We start from the raw sequence: 6,000 nt of genomic DNA, 5'->3' as shown, positions 1-6,000 counted from the left end.
TTTAGTAGACGTGGAGGGCACGCGGTGATATCAAATTTCATGATGTTTCCAACCAAACAATACCCGTTGCTAGGTATAGAGTGTCAGTTTGCTACACCCTTGGTGACCTTAAAGAGGTACTTGTATCCAGGTTGGTGTTCTTAGAATTTTAAACTCGTTTTCATTTCGTTTATTTATTTATTTATTTAATAAATTAATTGTCTTGTCAGTGAGGACTGCTGTATGGAGGACCTGTCCAGATTTCAACTTTGAAAATCGCAACTAAATCATACTATGCCAGTTGCATCTATGTTTGTGTCTACCGCAGTGATTCTCTCTTATTACACACAAATCATATTAATAACAAATAGCAACAATAATGGAAGGAAAAAAGGGAGAAAAGTCCAATTATTTTGGAACAAGTTGACAATTACAACCTCCTGTGAGTTCACCTTCCCAGCATAGCAGCCCTGTGCTTGAATTTGAAAGTGGGCTGTACGCGAGCGACTCATTTCGAATAATTTTTTTGTTTTTTTCATTTGAGTGAGTATTCTGGTAATAAGACCAGGCCCCAGGCCTACTAATATTGTTTTGTTTCTGCTTGAGGTTTTTCAATTGAATAAAAACTGCGATAGATTTCAACCACTTTTAGTCTCACGACACACTCTGGCCGGGTGGGTGCGCCATGTTCGATGTAGTTAATCATCGGGCACAATCACAAGTTCCTCTAAATTTCTCTAAACTTTCCCTTATTTCCCCAATCTGTGATTCCGCGAAACCGACTCGGATCCTGGTATGATTAAAGAACCATTACAGAAATGGCATGAAAGATATCGTCTGAGATCACAGATTTCCATACGAAAACACACAGTGCAAAATGATGATGATGATGATAGTAGAAAATTCCCTTGTAATATTTCTGTCTGAAATGTCATACTAATTTTTCGTTTGGAGTTTTATTAAAAAAAAACAAAAAAAAAACACGATGTCACGCGCGAAATGTGTAATCGTTTTTTCGCTACTTGTGTGACGGTCTCAAACTCAGGTTTGTCGTTTGTTTATTATATTGAGGTGGATTACATAAAGTGCTTAATACACTGCCAGCAACTGTTTTGTTAGCAAACAACAATTATCTAATGTTCTTTTAAAATCGAAACTTTTAGGAAGTTGGTTGATGCATTGGACTAAGAGATCCACAACAGACCTAAAATTAGACTTGAAAATACAAGTCGAGACTGCGGTTATTTCTTTGCATCATCGGCCAAGCATAATGAGTAATATCGGGCAGACTAAAAGCCACAATCACAGCTTGGAACCAAGTCTAATGAAAATAAAGTTGAAGATTCGACCTCCCCGGCTGTTGTTGTTGCTGTCTAAGTTTGTTTACTAGCCGCTGTCATGGCGACTGATCAAAATAAACCTCCATCGTCTAGGGAGGTCAACAACTGACATTCCAACTCAATATCACACAGACATTGCGGTGTTCACCCTAAACGGCGAGTGGTTTGTTTTTTGCCAAGCACTCAATTTCATCAACATTATGCCCTTTTATTTTCACACTACAGAGAAATTTCCCGTGAAATAAAAAGCGTTTAAGCACACCTCCACCACCCCAGCAACCCTTGCAGTCACAAGGTTGTGGGTTCGAATCCCCCAGCTAATCGCTGATTTCATAATGACTATAAATATTGTCGTCTAGTTGCTGAATCACAATTTCTTGATTTCTGTGCAATTCATAATCATAGCCGTTAAAATGTTTGTTTGAGTGAGATAGCTTTATATCCCCCCTGTGCAGGAGTTTGCCGAGTTCCCTTGATATAATGGGAAATGGAAGGTCATCTCAAATCAAATCACTCAACATTTATTTCCTTACAAACACAATATTATACAAAAACAAACAAAAGGATTTTACAAGACTGAAAAACTGCCATCTAAGGTTAAGAGCACGGGATTCAAGCTCTGGTGTTTGATCAGCAGAGTGTGGGTTCGAGTCCCAGGTGTGACACTTGCTATGTAAAATTGGGGAGGTAGTGCTTTCTGCTCTACCGGCCAGGTTTCGGTTTGATGATACCCAAGCCTACATCCGTATGGACTGTAAAAGGGGTAACCCTGTTTCAATCCTAGGAGTAGGTGGCAACGGCCTCTGGAAAATATAATTGTAACCTACACGGCCTTGTGTGTCTGGCGACTTGCATAAAAAAAAACTGTAACAATCTTTTTTTTTTTTACTATCCCAATTTTTAACTCCGGAGAGTACTATTTCCCAGGAATATGCACGGTCGTCTCACGAAACTAAGCGTTTTACCCTGGGGTTAACTCTTTTAACCGTACCCCCTGAGCAGCGTTGATATTTACTGGGAATAAGTTATTTACGGGAAATTCCCGGGAGTTTTTTCTTTTTTAAAGGAACACGTTGCCTTGGATCGGACGAGTTGGTCTACACACACAAAAAGCGCTTGAAACCGTTTGTTATAAAACGCATATGGTTGGAAAGATGTTTTAAAAGTAGAATACAATGATTCACACAAATTTGCACCGAAATTGCTTGGTTTTGCTTTGCGAACTATATAACACGGTCGGCCAATGGCCGACCGTGTTAGTCGACGAGGTAAAAGGAAAACCACGCATTTTCGAGGCATATTTGTGTGGATCATTGTTTTCTACTTTTTAAACATCATTCCAACCATATTCATTTTATAACAAACGGTTACAAACGCTTTTCAAACACCAACTCGACCGGTCCAAGGCAACGTGTTCCAAAGTTTAAGTTAGTGTGAAGAGATCGACCAAAAGGTTCCCGGGAATTTCCCGGTAAACAAAACTATAACGATCACACAAAACACAATGTCTACACAGATTTACATTAAACTTAATAAGATAATGCCTTTCGGTAAACAGTATTGTCCAAGTCCCACACTTCGTGTATCACAACTTATATATGAAATAACAAACCTGTGAAAATTTAGGCTCAATCGGTCATCGGAGTCGGGAGAAAATAAAGGGAAAACCCACTCTTGTTTTCGCGCGTTTCGCCGTGTCATGACACGTGTTTAAAATAAATCCGTAATTCTCGCTAACGAGAATTTAGATTGTTTTAATGTTTTCTCAAAAAGTAAAGCATTTCATGGAACAATATTTCAAGAGAAGTCTTTCACCATTACCTTCTGTAAACCCTGTAAATTATGTGTAAATCTGTGAACTTTGTTTTGTTTCTGTACCGAAAGTGTATAATGTCTTTAAAGACCGTGGAAACTGACTAGCCTTGACAGTTGGTGTATCTCAACATATGCATAAAATAACAAACCTGTGAAAATTTTAGCTCAATCGGTCATCAAACTTGCAAGGTAATAATGAAAGAAGAAAACACCCTTGTCACACGAAGTTGTTTGCGTTTAGATGGTTGATTTCGCGACCTCAAGTTCTAAATCTGAGGTCTCGAAATCAAACTCGTGGAAAATTAAGCCTACTTCTTTCTCGAATACTATGGCACTTCAGAGGAAGCCGTTTCTCACAATGTGTTATACCATCAACTTCTCCCCATTACTCGTCACCAAGAAAGGTTTTATGCTAACAATTATTTTGAGTAATTACCAATAGTGTCCACTGCCTTTAAACTCCCCTGCGGCTCGAAAATACACTCGCTCTACACGGTTTTGGTGTCAGGTGTTTTTTTTCTCGTCTTTCCCGGGTTTTTAAAAGTTTGTCAACCTCTGTAACTTGTTTTAACGGGTGTTGTTTTTGCACGGTTTTGGATTGTGTAAGTTTACAAAAATGTATCAATGCCAAATAATGGGATGACAATAGATGATCATCCAAATCACAAGGATTTTGATTTGCTTTTGATGTTTACCGTTATGTGCGCAATACAATGATCCACACACAATTGCCTCGAAATTGCGTGGTTTTCCTTTTACTTTGCGAACTAACACGGTCGGCCATTAATGGAAATTAAAAAATTGGACACCCATAAATGGCCGACCGTGTTAGTCGACGAGGTACAAAGGAAAACCACGCAATTTCGAGTGATACTTTTGTGGATCATATTCTACTTTTAAAATATTTTTCTAATCATTATGCATTTTATAACAAACGGTTGCAAACGCTTTTCAAAGACCAACTCGTCCGATCCAAGGCCACGTGTTCTTTCAAAGACCAACTCGTCCGATCCAAGGCAACGTGTTCCTTTAATAGGCCTAGCGTTTGAGTGTAAACTTCTCTTTACATAGGGGAATAAAAGGGTAGCGACGAGTTCTTACACGGCCGTTTAAAGCCGGCAGGGTCGAATTGCCGTGTGATAAAGGCCTGAGCCGAAGGTGAGGGTTTGTTTTTGCACGGCAACGACCCTGCAAGGTTTTAAACGGCCGTTTAAGAACGAGTCACTACTCTTTTATTCCCATTCATAAAATGCCCATTCATAAATGCCCTTTTGTTAAAAAACTTTCAAAAACTTTGTGAAGAGCCTGTTGCGCGTGGGTTGGGTGTACACGCGCGTGCTTAGAAGTAGATTACGCGCTGTTACTAAATTGCGCGTAATTTGGGAGTTATTTTTGATAACACTATCCATGGATAAACATGTCAGCAGAATCTGTCAATCGACATACTATTACTTAAGAACTGTTAATACATTCAAAAAACCTTATCACATAAAACTGCTGCTACTATCATTCATTCTTTGGTCACTTCTCGCCTTGACAATGGTAATTCCCTATTATACGGAGTTACCGAACACCAGCTCCACAAACTACAACTTTTACAAAATGCTGCCGCTCGTGTTTTAACAAAATCTAAAAAACATGATCATATTACACCTATATTGCAGGAACTTCACTGGCTACCCATTCGACAACGAATTCAATTCAAAATTCTACTTATTGCATTTAAATCCCAGTTTGGCTTGACTCCGTCTTATATTGCAAATCTCCTTGTACCTTATGCCCCCTCTCGCACTCTTCGTTCTTCTGCCAAGTCCCTTTTAACTATTCCTAGAACTTCCTCATCATATGGCGATCGTTCCTTTTCCGCTTGTGCTCCTAAACTTTGGAACGCTTTACCTAATAACATCAGGCGCTGTAGTTCTCTTCCATTGTTTAAAAACTTGCTTAAAATTCATTTATTTAAATCCTCTTACACTTAGCTCGTTACATGTCTTGACAGTAGATTATTCACTGTATAATTTTGTATTATGTTCTACATTTCTTTTTTGTTGTATGTATTGTTTTTTGTTCTGCGCCTCGGAATAGGGTCTTGTACACTAGATAGATGGCGCATTATAAATGCATTGTTATTATTATTATTAAATGCTATGAATTGCGTGATAATCTTGCGCGCCTGACAGGCAGAAACCAGCCGTTTATAAACACTGGTCATTATCAACCGTTTAAACAACCCCACGTGACGCGCTCTCCACCAATAGTCAAATTAGTTAGTTTCCTTTCTGGTGTACCGTTGTTTTACTCTCTTAAATCAACTGGGCACCTTCTTTTAGTAATTGTCAAAAACCAGTCTTATCTCAACATAAATATATGCATAAAACAACAAACCTGTAGTAATTTTTTGAATAGCAACAACAGGTAACCTTAGATAAAGATTTAACAAACGTTAAAGATTTTGCCCAACTCACAGCCCATCCTCGGGTTACACAAAGTTGGGCGTGATCCACTGTTGGGGTGGAAAGATTTTCCAAAACAGAGTAAGGTCAAAGGTCATGGAAAATAAACATGAAATAACAAGAAACCTTTCAACATTCCTGGGCTGTATAACAGCAAACGACAAGCAAAATGTCACGTTTTTGTACAAAAGTGTACCTGAAAAATATTTATTTTATTAGTCATAAAAACAAAACATTTATTACAGTATTTATCGACAAAATATGAACATAATTAGTAACATTTCGCACCACACAAGTGGCAATGGGAGACTTTGGAACGCTAGGTGGCAGCAGACTTACCACTGCGGGAAAATTTCCATTGTTCACGTAGTTCGGAGCCTTCGCACATTACCGAGAACAATTGATTGTTCCTC

Source organism: Asterias rubens, chromosome 14 (assembly GCF_902459465.1).
Source record: "Asterias rubens chromosome 14, eAstRub1.3, whole genome shotgun sequence".
NCBI classification, from domain to species: Eukaryota; Metazoa; Echinodermata; class Asteroidea; order Forcipulatida; family Asteriidae; genus Asterias; species Asterias rubens.
The sequence above is the reverse complement of the archived record's forward strand: the minus strand, read 5'-3'. Positions refer to the sequence as shown.